General features: G+C 38.1%; 1 non-coding gene across 1 annotated transcript; it reads left to right on the forward strand.

Annotated features, from left to right (window-relative positions):
• The first annotated feature begins 6,028 nt into the window (after nt 1-6,028).
• TRNAG-GCC (transfer RNA glycine (anticodon GCC)) lies at nt 6,029-6,105 on the forward strand. The gene has a single exon. It is a non-coding gene; the product is annotated as a tRNA-Gly (tRNA).
• Nucleotides 6,106-18,643: the final 12,538 nt, after the last annotated feature.

Below are 18,643 nucleotides of genomic sequence, written 5' to 3' on the forward strand. Positions count from 1 at the left end.
TAAGGAGTCTGACCTTGTTGAAGTCCTAGGCTATCTTTCTTGCCCAGCTGATGTTGGAAAACATGTAGTATCCTGTCAAGTATGCTGGAGGGAAACTCATCGACAGTATGCATTTAGTAAGGACCTGCTTTGTGTACACACTTTGCTAAGTGTTGTGAAATGTAAAAATGGAATATAACTAGCACCTTTATCCTCAAATTGTAATTGGAAAGAGTTAAAAAAAAAAAAAGAGGTTTTGAGACATTACCATTGTTTTAAACTTGAGAGTTCAGAGCACTACTCGAGGCAGGATATGCTTGACTAGCAGTGAGGGGACATCTAGAAGGGGGTTCTGGCTGAGCGTGAAAGAGGGAGTAAGCTTGCACATTGAGAGTGAAGGTGGCTGGGATGGGGAAGCAGCGTGTGAAGAACCTTTAATATTAGGCAGGAAAGTTTGGTTTTGTTAGATAAGTTGTGAATAGAAGAATATGTTGATGAACCGTCTCTTGAAGGGAGGAGGAGCGATTCAGGAACCATGGATCTGCAGCTCTGTGCCCACTGAAGGTTTTGTGACGAGTGAAGCCTTCCCATCCCAGTCTTTGTCAGCACTCTTGTTGCTCAGTTGCTAAGCCGTGTCCAGCTCTGAGACCACATGGGCTGCAGCCCACTAGGTTCCTCTGTCCATGGGTTTCTCCAGGCAAGAATACTGCAGGGGGTTGCCATTTCCTCCTTCAGAGGATCTTCCCGACCCGGGGATTGAACCCATGTCTCCGGTGTCTCCTGCACGGGCAGGCGGATTCTTTACCACTGCGCCACCCTGTGCAGAGGCTGAGATGAGGGCTCGCGTAGAAGTTGTTTATCCTGAGAAGTTGCCCGAGGAGTCAGGCGGGAAGGAGAAGGAGAAGGGCAGTAGGGAAGGAGGGCAAGCCAACGCACCTTCACTGCTAAGCGGGCCCCACACGGTGAGCTTCTGAGGAGCGACCCTGTGGAATCATTGCACACGGGCTGGACGAGGGGCCCGTGTGCAATGATTCCACAGGGTCGCTCCTCAGAAGCTAGAGGGTGCTTCCAAAATGCATTGGAATTATTTCTCAGCGCACCTGGGATAGTGGTACACAGCGATAGAGGAGGTTTTGAAAATTTTATCAAATATTCTATGGAGCACCAAGGGAACCTAGTTTCTAGAGCACCTGTAATCGTTATTCAAAGGGTGACGATGGCTTTTTTCTAAAATAACCCCACCCTAACTAAATGTTCTATCTGAGTGAACAGGACCTTGTATGGAAATAAAACAACACAAATAGTCCACAGAGGAATTTAAAACTCTTTTAAAGTTTCTTGCTCATCCCACACAACAGTAATACCAGCTCACATATTTATTACATCTATGGTAGAGTGAGCTTTGAGAGGAACTGTGAATCGATATCCACTCGTTGAGGGGAAAGATGGATGTGAACAATTTCCTCAAATGTGCTCATCAGGGATGCACCAGCCATGATCGGATGATGCGTCTGGCAGGAGTGACCCTGTGGATGCCTGTAAGCGGAGATATTACTCTGCTCGACAAACGGTGACTTAGGATCAAGGCCTATGACTTCCGTGTACAACGATGGTTGTAGAACTGACATGAAGCAAATGCCAAATGGTGCCTCCAACTGTGAGTTCTGGAGGAACGACTCTAAGTAGCCACAGCAGGAGATAACCAGGTCAATCTTAAAAGAATCACCAATACTCGCTAAGACTATCTGAAGCTGAGCTTCCTAGTATTGCGTCATCCTATGTGACGCAAATCATTGAAATCCCTGAGCAGGGAAAGATTGAGCGAGAAGGAGAGAGCACAAGGATGAGATGCTGGCTGATCACTGAGCAATGGATATTACTTGCAAACTTCAGAATGGTGAGGCAGGGCCTGGCGTGTATAGCTGGGTTACAAGAGGGACATGATGTGAACATAAGGCAAAAAGTACTGTGCGCGGTCACGGATTCGAAGCTATAGCGATCAGAGGGGCAGCAGACTCTCAGTGACCGATCTACTTGGTCAATTTGTGGAGAGGCCTCCGCCACACGAGCGCTTTCTAGTTGTCATAAGACCTCTTTCTATAGCGTACCATTGAGGAATGTCATAGTTTGCACAGAGAGGAAGTCCATGCAGTTAAATTCCAGCAGTCAGACACATTGTACCAAGCCACTCCATGTTCACCACCCAGCGTGGTTCAGTAGCTTCGCAACTTCTCTTAGCTTGAGATCGTCGCATGAGCTTCAGTTGGTGTGTCATCATGTCGATGCATCATCTCAAGCACTCACTCCTTTGCAACCCTAAAACCTGACGTATTCATCAATCTGGTCAAGATGTTTCGTTGATGCTGCAGTGCTTGCCTGCTTTGCTTTTGACAAAAAATCCTCATTGTTTTTTGTAATATTTAAAACACACACGGGACGGGAATACATTTACCACAAGGTCATGGGCCACGTGAGCTTCTGAGGAGCGACCCTGTGAATGTTAAGGCACACGGGACATTTATCACACTGGAGCCCCACATGGGACGCTTCGGGGTATCGTTGCACACGGGCTGGACGAGGGGGACATTTACTCACAAGTGCTCCATGGGCTCCACACGGTGAGCTTCTGAGGAGCGACCCTGTGGAATCGTTACACACGGGCGGGACGAGGGGGACATTTACTCACAAGTGCTCCATGGGCCCCACACGGTGAGCTTCTGAGGAGCGACCCTGTGGAATCGTTACACACGGGCTGGACGAGGGGAACATTTACTCACAAGTGCTCCATGGGCCCCACGCGGTGAGCTTCTGAGGAGCGACCCTGTGGAATCGTTACACACGGGCTGGACGAGGGGGACATTTACTCACAAGTGCTCCATGGGCCCCACACGGTGAGCTTCTGAGGAGCGACCCTGTGGAATCGTTGCACACGGGCTGGACGAGGGGAACATTTACTCACAAGTGCTCCATGGGCTCCACACAGTGAGCTTCTGAGGAGCGACCCTGTGGAATCGTTGCACACGGGCTGGACGAGGGGACATTTACTCACAAGTGCTCCATGGGCCCCACATGGTGAGCTTCTGAGGAGCGACCCTGTGGAATCGCTACACACGGGCTGGACGAGGGGAACATTTACTCACAAGTGCTCCATGGAATATTAACTCCCTCATTCTTTCCATGGCATTTGCGTGCTTGCTGCTGAGTCAGAAAGTCCAAGAACAGATGTGAGAAATCCACACTAGAGCTGAGGGTAGATGCTATCATGACTTTGTCAAAGGTAGTGCCAGAAAAAACTGCAGCTGGAGCAGGGCTGAGAAAACCTGACCCCGGAAAGGGGATGGGGTGTTAGATGCATTTGTCATTCCAGGCTGATGGAAGCAGGGCCTGTAAACCTTTCAAACTATCATAAAATAAATTCAGATTGATTATTGGCAAAATTACTGTTTTAATATAGGCTAGCAAAGTGTTGCTTAGGAAGTATTTGGCATACCTTTTAATGAAAAATTAAAATGGTTTGTCATGAATGTCATATTTCTCAAAGCCTAATATGATGCCTGGCACAGCCCAGATGTTCAGTACTGTATAAGGAAGGCTTGAGTACATCAATTCAGGTAAATGTGTGCTTCCAAATGCATTGGAAATTATATTCCTCAGCACAGCTGGGATAGTGGTGATGCCAAGGAGTAGAGGAAAGGGTTTTTATTGCAAAAAGTTTATTTGGCAAATATTTATGGAATGCACCAAGGGAAAACAGTAGTTTACCTTTAAAGCAAATTATTTCATGAGTTATTTCAAATTGTATTTGAAGTAATGTGGTTTTTTTTCTTTTAAAATTAAACCCTCTACCTATATCTAAATTGTTCTATAATCTGTAGTGAACAGGAATGGCCTTATGTATGAATGTAAATGCAAAAAAAAAAAAACAAAACACACCTAAATAGTCACACAAAGAATTAACAAAAAGTCTCTTTTGTAAAGTTTCTAATCTGCTTCCACATCACATATACCACTCACAGTATTATTTGTAAACATTATGGTAAAGTGAAGCATTTTCAAGATGTGGAATTGTATCATATCCTTTGTAATTAGAAGGGGAAAAGATGGAAATAGTGACAGATTTCCTCTTATTGGGCTCTAAAATCACTGCGGATGATGAAATCAGGAGATGATTGCGTCCTGGCAGGAAAAGTATGACAAACCTAGATGGCGTGCTGTAAAGCGGAGATACCACTCTGCTGACAAAGGTGCATATAATCAAGGCTATGATCTTCCCAGTGGTCACGTATGGTTGTTAGAACTGGACAGTGGAGAAGGCAAAATGCCAAAGTATTGATGCCTTCCAACTGTGGTGCTGGAGAAGACTCCTAAAAGCCAAGCAAGGAGATTAAACCAGTCAATCTTAAAAGAAATCAACCCTGAATACTCGCTGGAAGGACTGATGCTGAAGCTGAAGCTCCAGTATTTTGGTCATCTGATGTGAACAGCAAACTCATTGGAAAAGTCCCTGATGCAGGGAAAGATTGAGGGCAGAAGGAGAGAGCATCAGAGGATGAGATGGCTGGCTGGCATCACTGAGGCAATGGATATTAACTTGGGCAAACTTCAGGAGATGGTGAGGGGCAGGGAGGCCTGGCGTGGTATAGTCCATGGGGTTACAAAGAGTCGGACATGACTGAGTGAACAATAAAGGGAAAAAGGTACTGAATGCCTGCCGCGTCACTGAGATTCAGAAAGCTATAGCCGATCAGAGGGGCAGCAGACTCTCAGTGACCGTGATCTTTTCTTGGTTCAAGTTTGGCTTTGGAAGTATTTTGGAGCTTCTTCCTGGTCCAACCACTGAGCTGGTCTTTGCTAGTTGTCATATAAGACCTCTTTTCATTACATATTCACAATCTGAGGAATGGTTCATAGGTGTTGCACAGAATGAAGGAAGATCACACTCAAAATGGCAATGTTTAAAATTTCCAGTCAGCTCATGAGGCACCATTTACCAAGCCTTTTCACCTTTCCAATTCGCTTCAGATGCTCAGCAACCATAGCGTGGTCTGCAGTGAGCTCTTCGGCAACTTCTCATGTAGCTGTAAGAGGATCGTCGCTATGATGGCTCTCAGTTGGTTGTTGTCAACTCCAGTGGTCGCCCACTGCACTCATCTTCAAGGCACTCATCTCCTTTGCAAAACCTCTTGAAACACCACTGTACTGTGCATTCATTAGCAATTCCTGGGTCAAATGTATGGTTGATGCTGCAAGTTGCCTTTGCTACTTTATGACCCATTTTGAATTTGAACAAGAAAATCGCTCAAATCTGCTTTTTTGTATAAATAAATTTAAAACACACAAGTAATACATCATTACCAACAAAAAATAAAATGAGAAATGCACAATAAAATGATGTATAACAACACCACATTTATTTTAAAATGTATTCCAATATTAAATGGCAAAGTTGAATAATGCAAAACTGCATTTACTTTTGTACCAACTTAAAAAAAAAGACTCCACATACAAGCAATATCATATGACTTTTGTCTTTATCTGGCTTATTTCACTTAGTATGATAATCTCTTCATTCAAGTTGCTGCAAATGGCATTACTTCATTCTTTTATGTGACCAGTAGTATTTCCTTAAGTATGTATACCACATCTTTTTTATCCATTATTCTGACATTTGCTTCCATGTCTTGATTATTGTAAGTAGTGATGCAATGAACATTTGGATGCATGTATCTACCTTTTTTGAAGCATGGTTTTCTCCAGATGTATGCCCAGGAGTGGTATTGGAGAATCATGTCTTAGCTCTATTTTTTTAAAGGAGCCTCTATACTATTCTCCATAGGGGCTGTACCAATTTACATTTGTACCAACAGGGTAGGAAAGTTCATTTTTCTCCACATCTCAAGCGTTTATTTGTTGACTTGATGATGGCACTCCTGACTGGTGCGAGCTGATATGTCACTGTAGTTTTGATTTGCATTTCTGTAATTGTTGGCTTTTCCTGGTGGCTCAGACAGTAAAGCATCCACCTGCAATGCAGGAGGTAGTAGTTTGATCCCCTGTGTGGTAGCTCAGAGGGTAAAGCATCTGCCTGCCATGCAGAAGACCCAGGTTCGATCCCTGGGTGGGGAAGATCCCCTGGAGAAGGAAATGGCAACCCACTCCAGTGTTCTTGCCTGGAGAATCCCAGGCACAGAGGAACCTGGCGGAGCTACAGTCCATGGGATCACAAAGAGTCCGACACAACTGAACGACTTCACTTTCACTTTTCACTTTCTGAAGAAGGAAATAGCTACCAACTCCAGTATTCTAGTTTAGAAAATCCCATGGACAGAGGAGCCTAGCGAGCTACTGTCCATGGGGGTCACAAAGAGTCAGACTTGACTGAGTGACTAACACTTTCACTTTCTCTAGTAGTTAATGAGGTGGAGCAATTTTCATGTACCTTTTGGCCATCTGTATGTCTTCTTCTGAAGGGGAGGCTTCAGAGCTACGGAGCCAGGTATGCTTGGGGCAGAGTAGACTCTGGGCCCTTGTTCCTAAACGTTAATGGATCATGAAGAACCAATCCTATTAAAATTTCTGTCAGCTTCAGGACTTAAGTCTTAGTTCTCTCTTCAGAGAGACGTTTGCTGGTTTAAATTCTGCAGTACTGTGTGCATTTGCAAGCTCCCAGGGTATCCAGTGCTTATAAATATAAGTAATAGGAGGCTCTTTTTCCAGGGAGGTTAATTTTAATTTCAAGTCATCTTAACCCTTATAACACTGAGTGGTTTAATTTTAATGAAGTAATTTATATCAGACAAGATATCACCAGGGAACCATATGAGAAATGATTTCTTTTTGTCTCAGATTGTATTTTGTCAGGATTCTGAAGAAATTAGGAAAATGAAGACAGAGCCGGCTAATGACTGTTTATGCAGCATTGTAAAACCCTTAGTCATTCCATCTAACATATTTATTTTAAACCTTATATCCCAGTGCTTAATGAAATTGTATCTTTCCCATGCAGTCTTATATTTTGTTATCAGAAGTCTCACACTTAAGAAAATAACTGCTTTGAATATTAGAGGTCAGCACCCAATTGTGAAGCGTGATATAGCAAACCAGCTTTAAATATGGATTCTTTCCTACTTTTATACATAATATATTCATAAAAATTGAATGTTGAAAATTGGTGAAAAATATATATTAAGCAGAAGAGTTTTAAAATACTGAAATTTCACAATATAATATTCCTTTTTAGATAAAATCTTGTTGATCTAAGGAGATGGCATCACCACTTATTTGCTCAAACCATTTGTATGGGTAATCATCCCTGAGTCTTCATTTTCCTGCACCACCACTAATCCAGCAAATCTTTGTAGATCTGTTTGCAAAATATAGCCATTCACTTTTCTATTTTCAGAACTTCTACTCTGTTCCCAACATCACCTCTCATGTATATTGTGATAACAGACTTCTATTCTATCTTCCTGTGTCCACTTTTGTCTTCCTTTTTATATACATTCATCCAACATCCAGAAAAATCTCAAAACATAAATGAGAAAATGTATTTCCACTATTCCAAACTCTCTAGTGAATTAACATCACAGCCTAAGTAAAATCCAAATGCTTTACCAAATCAAGGGCTCTGCTTCTGTGATCCAGGAACTTGAGAAAATTGACCATCCTGAACTCTGCTTCTCTTTTGACCATGGATGATCTCTTTCTTTTCTTTTCCCCTTCTTTCTTCCATAAGCATTTCTAGTTTTCTTATATCTACTAGCTTCTGTGCCAAGCAATGAGGTCCCCATGACTGGAATTTCTTACCTATCAGAGCATTTTATTTATCATTCAAGCCCCAGATGTCACACACACACACACACACACACACACACACACACACAGAGACACACACACACACACACACACACAACTGTTAATAAAGTCTCCTGTGATCCTCCGAGCAATGTGTAGTCTCGCTTGCTCTTTTAAAATGTATTATTTATGTACAATAAAATTCACCCATTTTAAGGCTACAGCTGGATGAATTATGGTAATTATATAAAATTACATAAGCACCATTTTAATAACAATATAAACTAGCTCCCTTATCTTAGAAGTATTCTCATGGCAGTTTGTTATTGATTATTTTCCAGTTACCACTGATTTACCTGGTGTTACTATAGGTTTATCTCTCCTATAATAACATATAATTGATATCATAATGTGCATTACTTGATTTCTTTCACTTAGCAAAATGTTTTTGAGATGCATTCATGTTGTTGGGTATGTTATTATTTTGTTTGTGATGCTGAGCAGTATTCCATAGTACAGATGTATCACAATATATTCATTGATTTCCCAATTGATGAACATTTTGTTTGTTAGTCATTTGGGGTTATTATTGCTGTGACTATACATGTACACGTTTTTGAGTAGACATTTATTCTTATTTTTCCTATATCAATACCTAGAAAGAGAAGAAGTATATGCTTAATTATATAAGATACTGCATATTAGTTTCAAAAGTGGCTGCAACATTTCTCATTTTCACCAGCAACGTTTGGAAGTTCTAGTTGTTCGTATCCTCACCAACACTTAGTGAGGTCAGTCTTTTTAACTCTGGCTATTCTAATGCATGTGTAATGGTATCTCCTTGTAGTTTTAATTTCTCAGATATTTGTGATAATAAACAACACTTTGTGTGCTTACTAGGCATTTGTGTATCTTAAGGTGAAATATTTTTCATATATGTTATCTATTTTTTACTGTCAAAATTGAGTTGTAAGTGTTCTTTATATATTATATATTCTGGAAGTAAGCTGTTTGCTTGATATATTTTTGCAAAAATTTTATCACATTTTATGACTTGCCTTTTGGTTCTGGTAAGGATGGCTTTCAGAAAGAGCTTTAAATTTGATGTTTATTTTATCACATTTTCTTTTTTAAAACATTTTATGATTTTGGGGTGCTGCTTAAAAAGTCATTGCCTAACCTAATGTCAAATGGGCCTTAGGAACCATTACTATGAACAAAGGTAGTGGAGGTGATAGAATTCCTGCTGAGCTATTTCAAATCCTAAAAGATGATACCATTAAAGTGCTGCACTCAATATGCCACAAAATTTGGAAAACTCATCTGTGGCCACAGGACTGGAAAAGGTCAGTTTTCATTCTTATCCCAAAGAAGGGAAATGCCAAAGAATGTTCAGACTACTTCACAATTGCACTCATTTGTGAGTTCTAGTAAGGTAATGCTCAAAATCCTTCAAGCTAGGCTTTAACAATAAGTGAACTGAGAACTTCCAGATGTATAAGCTGGATTTAGAAAAGGCAGAGGAACCAGAGATCAAATTACCAATATCCACTGGATCATAGAAAAAGCAAGGGAATTCCAGAAAATTATCTACTTCTGCTTCATTGACTATGCTAAAGTTCTTGACAGTGTGGATCACAAGAAACTGTGGAAAATTCTTAAAGAGATGGGAATGCCAGACACCTTACCTGCCTCCTGTGAAACCTGTATGCAGGTCAAGAAGCAACAGTCAGAACTGGACATGGACTACTGGACTGGTTCAAAGTTGGGAAAAGAGTCCATCAAGACTATATATTGTCACCCTGCTTATTCAACTTACATGTAGAATACATCATGCAAAATAATAGGCTGGATGAAGTTCAACCTGGAACCAAGATTGCCAGAAGAAATATAACCTTAGATATACAGATAACTCCACCCTAATGGCAGAAAGCAAAGAGGAACTAAAGAGCCTCTTGATGAGGGTGAAAGAGGAGAGTGAAAAGCTGGCTTATAACTCAACATGCAAAAAACTAAGATCATGGCATCCAGTCCCAACACTTCAAGGCAAATAGATGGGGAAAAATGGAAAGAATGACAGATTTTATTTTCTTGGGCTCCAAATCACTGCAGATTGTGACTGAAGCCATGAAATGAAAAGATGCTTGCTCCTTGGAAGATACAAAGAGCCAACTCATTGGAAAAGACCCTGATGCTGGGCAAGACTGAAGGCAGGAGGAGAAGGGGAAGACAGAGAATGAGCTGGTTGAATGGCACCACCGATTCAATGGACATGAGTTTGAGCAAACTCTGGCAGACAGTGAGAGACAGGCAAGCCTGGTGTGCTGCAGTCCATGGGGTCACAAAGGGTTGAACAGAACCGAGTGACTGAACAGCTACCTGATGTCACATAGATTTTCTTCTATGCTTTCTTTTAAAGTTTCATAATTTGAGTTTACTACCTATTTTGACTTAAGTTCTCCATTTGCTGTGGAGGTTAAAGTTTATCTTTTTCCACACCCATATTAAGTAGTGTAATCATTTTATGATGTATGTGAGTCACATGATTATGCTATATATCCTAAACTCATATAGTGCTGTATGTCAATTATATCTCAATAAAACTGGAAAGATAAAAACATAACAGTGACACATAAGGAAAGTTAAATGCGATACAAAACAATAAATCTAGTTCACTAGTTTTAAACATTCTTTCAAAGAAAAGAGAAGGACACTGTCAAATTATTAAAATGAAAGCTCAACAAATAAATGCAAAATTATAAAAAGATAAACAAGAAAAAAGGTAACCAATTATTCTTGCATCTCTTGTTGAAAGAATATATTTTTCTCAGTTAATTAACTTTTCACCTTTGTCAAAAATCAATCTATTATATACACATAGGTCCATTTCTGGACTCTAATCTGTTCCGTCAATGAATTGGTCTACCCTTGTATCAAGATCATGTTGTCTTGAGCACTGCATCTTTAGGCTAAGCCTTAAAATTAGTCAGTGTGAGTGCTTCAAGTTTTGTTCTTACTTTCCAAGATTATTTTGGTTCTTCTTGGTCTTTTTTGCATTTCCATATAAATTTAAAAATAAGGTTATCAATTTCCTGTATCCATTGAAGTGATCATATGTTTTATCCTTTATTGTGGTGAATTATATTGATTGGTTTCTTAAGCATTAAACCAACTTTGAATTCCCAGGATCGACTTCTACATCCTTATAATGAATTCTTCTTTTTGCATGTTTATTGGATTTAATTTGCTAATGTTTTCTTTCAAACTTTTGTAGCTGTATTCATGAGGAACATCAGTCTGTGGCTTTCTTTTCCTGTGGTGTCTTTAAGTATTTTTGAAATCAAGATAACATTAACCTCATAAAATGGTTTAGAATAATTCCTTTTTCTCTTTTCTGAAAGTGTAGGATTGAAATTTCTTAAATGTTTGGAAAAAGCTTCCAATGGCACAATCTGAGCCTAAGGAACTGTGCAAGTATGTATGTGTTGGATGGAAGAGAATATTAATAATGAATTCAATTTTTTAACTTTATATAGGACAATACAAGTTTTCTACTTTTTATTGGATGACTTTTGGTAGTTTGTATCATTAAGGAATGTGTCCATTTTGATTTATTGTCATAAAATTGTTCACTATATTACCTTATTGTCCTTTTAAAGTCTGAAGGCTCTTCATGTACTCTTTCATTCCTATTGATAGTAATATGTGACTTATCTTTCCTTCCTTCCTTCTTCCCTCCATCCTTACCTCCTTTCTTCCCTTCTTTTTTCTTTATCTTTCCCCCTCTGGTTAAACATTCATTTTACTGATTCCCTCCCACCAAATATTTTAATTTCATTGATTATACCTATTGTTTTTGCTTTCTAGTTCATTGATTTCTGCTTTCATATTTATTTCCCAATTTCTGCTTGTCTTGGGCTTAATTTAATTTGTTTTTTAGTTTCTTAGAATAGCATTTTAGGTCCTTCATTTCAGACTTTTTTTACCCTAACATAGGCTTTTAGTGCTAAGCATTTCCCTAGAAACATTGCTCTAGATACAGCTTATAAATTGTGATATATTTTTATTATTATTTATCATTTAATTTTTTATTCAATGCAATATTTAATTAATTGTAATTCAATGTAGTTAATTAATATGTTGTTTAATTTCCAAACATCTGGATTTTTTCTGGAAACATTATTACTGGGGTTTAATTTAATTACAGTGGAGTTAGAGAATATATTTTGTTTGCTTTCAAACTTTTTAAAACTTATTGAGGCTTTTTTTATTACTCAAAATATAGTTATCCTAGTAAATGTACTCATGCATTTGAAACGGATTTCGTTCTACTATTTTGGGATGTAGAGTCTTATACATGTTAATTAAGTCAAGATATTTGATAGTGCTGTTCAGATTTTTCATGTCTGTTCATTTTTGCCTAATTATTTAATAAATTGTGTAGAAAATGAGTGCTAAAATCTCCATGTAAAATTGTGAAATGTTATCATTTTCCCCTCAATTCTGCTAAGCTCTCATATATCTTAAGCTTATGTTATTAGGTGCTTGTGTATTTGTGATTGCTATCTTTTCCTGATTGACACTTTATTATCAGTTCAGTTTAGTCGCTCAGTCGTGTCCGACTCCGCGACCCCATGAACTGCAGCATGCCAGGCCTCCCTGTCCATCACCAACTCCCGGAGTTTTACTCAAACCCATGTCCATTGAGTCGGTAATGCCATCCAACCATCTCACCCTCTGTCGTCCCCTTCTCCTCCCGCCCTCAATCTTTCCCGGCATCAGGGTCTTTTCCAATGAGTCAGCAGGTGGCCAAAGTATTGGAGTTTCAGCTTCAGCATCAGTCCTTCCAATGAACACCCAGGACTGATTTCCTTTAGGATGGACTGGTTGGATCTCCTTGCAGTCCAAGGGACTCTCAAGAGTCTTCTCTAATACCACAGTTCAAAAGCATCAATTCTTCAGTGCTCTGCTTTCTTTATAGTCCAACTTTCACAACCATACATGACCACTGGAAAACCATAGCTTTGACCAGACAGACCTTTGTTGGCAAAGTAATATCTCTGCTTTTTAATATGCTGTCTAGGTTAGTCATAACTTTCCTTCCAAGGAGTAAGCATCTTTTAATTTCATGGCTACAATCACCATCTGCAGTCATTTTGGAGCCCAGAAAGATAAAGTCAGCCACTATTTCCACTGTTTCCCCATCTATTTCCCATGAAGTGATGGGACTGGATGCCATGATCTTAGTTTTCTGAATGTTGAGCTTTATGCCAACTTTTTCACTCTCCTCTTTCACTTTTATCAAGAGGCTAAACTAAAGATAGTTCTTCTTCACTTTCTGCCATAAGGGTGGTGTCATCTGTATATTTGAGGTTACTGATATTTCTCCTGGCAATCTTGATTACAGCTTGTGCTTCTTGCAGCCCAGCCTTTCTCATGATGTACTCTGCATATAAGTTAAATAACCAGGGTGACAATATACCGCCTTGACGTACTCCTTTTCCTATTTGGAACCAGTCTGTTGTTCCATGTCCAGTCTAGCTGTTGCTTCCTGACCTGCATACAGGTTACTCAAGAGGCAGGTCAGGTGGTCTGGTATTCCCATCTCTTTCAGAATTTTCCACAGTTTATTGTGATTCACACAGTCTAAGGCTTTTTTATTATCAAGTGCCCCTTTTTTTGTCTTAAGATCTGCTTTCTTTGACATATATATGCATATATGTATGTATGTATATATATATATCATATATATATATATAATATTCTACCATATCTTTCTTATGCTTAGGGTATGTATGGTAGATTTGCTTATAGCCAATCTAGCTTTATAACTTAAAGCAGGTGTCCCAACCTCTGGGATTTCATGCCTGATGATCTGAGGTGGAGCTGATGTAATATAATGAGATAGTGTACAATAAATGTAATGTACTTGAATCAACCCAAAAACATCCCCACCCCATGGTCTGAGGAAAAATTACTTTCCACAAAACTGATCCCTGATGCCAAAAAGATTGGGGACTGCTGCTTAAAGTATGTCTCTTGTAGGCAGAATATAAGCAGGATTATAAAAATAATTTGTAATCTCTATGTTTTAATTAAAGCATATAATTAACTTTTAATTTAATAATTAATATATTCATAGTTTAGTCTAATATTTTTATATTATTTTATTGCTTTTTTTAGCTTTGTTTCTCTGTTCCTTTGTTCATTATTTTAAAAAAATTATCTTTGGATTTTTTTAAGAAATCCACTTAAAATTTCCTGGAAAACCTTGGGTTATATTTCTGCATTTTAAATGTTGCTTTATAGAATAACACCATATATCATTAAATTTTCATAGACCACTTACAGTTAATACATGTTACTTGAGATAAATTACAGACATCTTGCAAACATATAGATCCATTTTCCTTCCTTTTTTAGTTGATAAATATATATATATATATATATATATATATATATATATATATATAAAGTCTGTGTAGTAAAAATGTATCTGTATGATGTAAATATATTTTAAAATCCTAAAAGAGGATATTTTAAATTTTGTATTAAACATTGCATGACTTACAAAAAAACAAATTTGTAAAAGGCAACATGAAAAATAACTTGCACTTATCCAGATTGTTACCATTTCCATATTTACCATTTATCCATATATTTAGCAGCTGTTTCTTCTTTTTTGGGAATCTTTGTTTCTTTCTGGTATCACCTTCCTTTAGACTGAAGAATTTCCTGTAGTATCTATTGTACTGCAGATTTGTATCTCTTAATTCCCTGAAAATGCCTTTATTTCCTCTCTCCTCCTTTTCCCCCAGTTTATTGAGGTACAATTAACATAAAAATTGAGTATGTCTTAAGTGAACAACATGATGGTTACATAGACATATACACTTGAAATGGTTACCACAATCAAGTTCATTTTTGCATTTGTCACCTCACATAATTCATTGTTTCTGACAATCACTGGTAGAGTCTCTGGTTATCTGAGCCTGACTTTTTATAATGCACATATAAGTGAGATTGCACAGCATTAATCTTTCTCTGCTTGACTTATTTCACTTAGCACAAGTCCTTTAGCTCCATCCACGCTGATGAAAATGTCAAGATTTTCTTCATTTTTGTGGTTGAATAATATCCCATTGTCTACCTATCTATCTATCTATCAATCTATCTATCTTAATCTTTGCTGTCTTGGGTGGGGTTTTTTGTCCTTTTTATTTTTTTGGTCTCAAGCTTATCCTATTTTTATTTCAGAATTTTATATTGGAATTTCCATTTCGCTCCTTGGTTTTCATTGTTTCTGTTTCTTGGCTGATGCTTTCTATTATTTTGCTTATATTTTTACTTATTGGAAACATGTTTTATTTTAGTTCACTGAGAGCAATTATAATAACTTCTTTAGGATCCACATCCATTTGTTTCAATATCTAGTTTATTTAGCTGTCAGACTGAATAGATTTTCTTTCCTCTTGAGAAAGGGTTTCAGTTTCTTGGCTCTCTTTATTTCAGTTAATTTTGGATGGTATTTTGGACATTATGAATGTTACGCTTTGGAGATTCTGGAGTGTGTATTTTCCCCAGTGAGCACTTCCTTTGTCCCATAGGGTCATTTTCTTTTGGCTGGAATTGCACTGCAGACTCTGGCTCCTGGGCGGCATTCTTCATCTAAGTCTAGATCTTTTGTCTTTAGCCGAGTTGGTTTGAGTCTGTTCTGTGCCTGCTTGGGTTAGAAATTGTCTAAGAATTGAAAAAGTTTGAGGATTTCCCTCTCTGATTCTTTCCATTTTGGACCCCCCAACTCTCTTCAGCATACATGGTTTTCCAGTGTCAGTATTTTCTCCAGGTTAGAAATGCTGTAGAATTTAACACAAACGTCTTTGTTGCCACTGAGTAAACAGTGTGGACTGAATTTAGTTCAAGGTTAAATGCCCAGTAAATAGATGGGGAAACAGTGGAAACAGTGGCTGCCTTTATTTTTCTGGGGGCTCCAAAATCACTGCAGATGGTGATAGAAGCCATGAAATTAAGAGATGCTTACTCCTTGGAAGGAAAGTTATGACTAACCTAGACAGCATATTAAAAAGCAGAGACATTACTTTGTCAATAAATGTCCATCTAGTCAAGGCTATGGTTTTTCCAGTAGTCATGTATGGATGTGAGAGTTGGACTATAAAGAAAGTTGAGCGCTGAAGAATTGATGCTTTTGAACTGTGATGTTGGGGAAGCCTCTTGAGAGTCCCTTAGACTGCAAGGAAATAAAACCAATCCATCCTAAAAGAAATCAGCCCTGGGTGTTCATTGGAAGGACTGATGTTGAAGCTGAAACTCCAATACTTTGGCCACCTGATGTGAAGAGCTGACACATTTGAAAAAACCCTGATGCTGGGAAAGATTTAGGGTGAAAGGAGAAGGGGATGACAGAGGATGAGATGGCTGGATGGCATCACTCACTCAATGGACATGAGTTTGGGTAAACTCCAGGAGGCGGTGTTGGACAGGGAAGCCTGGTGTGTTGCAGTTCTTGGAATCGCAAAGAGTCGGACATGACTGAGCGAATGAACTGAACTGAAACTTGCTTACTGGTATAGATCCCATCTTTCTTTCTCAAGTTATTAATGCACTTCTGAAGAGCCTATTTTTGTTGCTCTCTGGTACTTTCATAAAGTTGCTTTTTGTGTTATGTCCAAGTTTTATAGTTGTTTTCGGCATCAGGGAAACAATATTTTATATTTTGCTAAATATTAAGTATTTTTGAGACAAAAACAACATATATTCATGGTGTCATTGTGGCATGTTCTAGATGTTCAATGTATTTCTGCTAGATTTAGCTGATATTAAACCACATTGAGTTATATATATGCAGGCTTCCCTGGTGGTTCAATGGTAAAGAATCCCCCTGCCATATAAGAGCTGCTGGAGACATGAGTTCCATCCCTGGGTTGGGAAGATCCTCTAGGGAAGGGCATGGCAACCCACTCCAGTATTCTTGCCTGGAGAATCCCATGGACAGAGAAGCCTGGCGGGCTACAGTGCATAGGATCGCAAAGAGTTCAACAGGACTGACGCGACTGTAGATGCAAGCATGACTTAAATATATGCAATAGAGAAAAGATCTACCAGCTAGAGGAAAGACAAAGAGAGCTCCGAAATGCTAACCTATGCTCTACTAATTCAATAGTATAAAACTATATTTGAGGATGCTCTACTAATTCAATAGCGTAAAACTACGTTTGTGTCTCATAAGTACAGAATTCCCTCAAGATGACAAATTTGTAAATGTTGGATCTCCTAGTGGCTGCCCTTTTTATTAACTTGATCTCATTTTGTTAAAACTATATTGATAGAAAATATAGAATATGTATTAAATATATTGATGCATTCTTTTCAGGATTTTGAGAGCCTTTACAGATGAAAGTATATAGGAAATGATAGAGGTGGCATAGGGGAATTAGAATAGGTAAGACCATTAACTAAAGGAGGTGAGACCCATCTAAGGACACCACAGACTTAGAAAGAAAATTACCCTCTTACTTCATCAATGCAGATCATCTCTGTTATTACTGATGTGTGGGACTCATGAGCTCAGAATCTGAGATCATTAAGAAAAATTGTAGCATCCTACGTCAAAACCATCAACACAGAGTGACAGAGTTTAGATATTCTGCACTCTGTGTTATAAGACTTCATTTTGAATATAGGGGTTATGTATGCCGAGACATTTGAAAACATTATTGTTCTTATGATTGTATACACGGGTGTAGTCTGCCTTCTCATTGTCTCTTCATTAACTAATTGGGTTATGACGGCATGTATCTTGGATGTGTTAGAAATCAAATCATTGGTCTCCCAATAAAACTGCCTGTATCTCTATTGTGCTCGAAGGCAATGTTTACATTATTCATTTTTTACAAAGTTGGAATCCTTTTCCAAAGTCAGTTTGGGGTTAGCTTTTATTTAGAAATGGATTGAGAGGAAGTTTTAGGATTAAAACAAAGAAAATGAAAGTAAGTTTCTTTGACTCACAAATAATAGACTAAATTATTCAGTTATAACCTTATAATTATCCAACTATGTAAGCTTACAAATGCTATTTAAGTATTAAAAAAAGTATGACCATATCCTTTAAAATTTAGGAAGGTTAAGATGAAGACTGGAAAGTTTGCTTTTAACCTGAGGCCCAGTAATAATGGGCCATTCTTGCCTAGTATAAAGCTGCAAAGCCCATTTTATGAAATTGCCAGATGGGCCAGTTCTGAATTCAGCACAATTTAGAATATCAGCTTACACCCACCATGGGCATTTTCCCTTCCCATAATGCTAATATAACTAGGTAAACAATGTGGTACATTCATTTTGAGTTTCATCATGGAAATAAAGCATGTAAGGAGATAATAGTATTTGTATCTTCTATTTACAAGCTTTCTGATAGATACAAAATCCTAATAAATTATTTCACTTAGTGAAAAATTATAATTAAAAGGCAAATAAATTATTTTTTTAACAACAATCCCAACCTTTTGAAATACTGTGCATATTTTCCTGCTATTGTTAGCTTAGTTCAAACATAGGTCATGATAAAATGGGCCTCAATTCTATTAGGGAATCTTCCAGAATTCATGAGCAACTAAGATGTCAACTCTCTTAAGTTCCCCCTTTGCTTTTTGTTTCTTCACAAATTTCTTCCATGTTTTATGACACCATTTAAATGATCTTTTGAATGAAGTTTTTGTAAAAGGTTTAAAAAGTACATTAATATTTATAAAATGAACTTCATCACTGTTTATACAAAATCAACAAATCTGAGTTTTTTTATGTTTATTTGTTTTGCTGTTTTTTAGTAAGGGATCTGGTACTGATTTGCAATTTC

Source organism: Odocoileus virginianus, chromosome 25, assembly GCF_023699985.2.
Source record: "Odocoileus virginianus isolate 20LAN1187 ecotype Illinois chromosome 25, Ovbor_1.2, whole genome shotgun sequence".
NCBI lineage: Eukaryota > Metazoa > Chordata > Mammalia > Artiodactyla > Cervidae > Odocoileus > Odocoileus virginianus.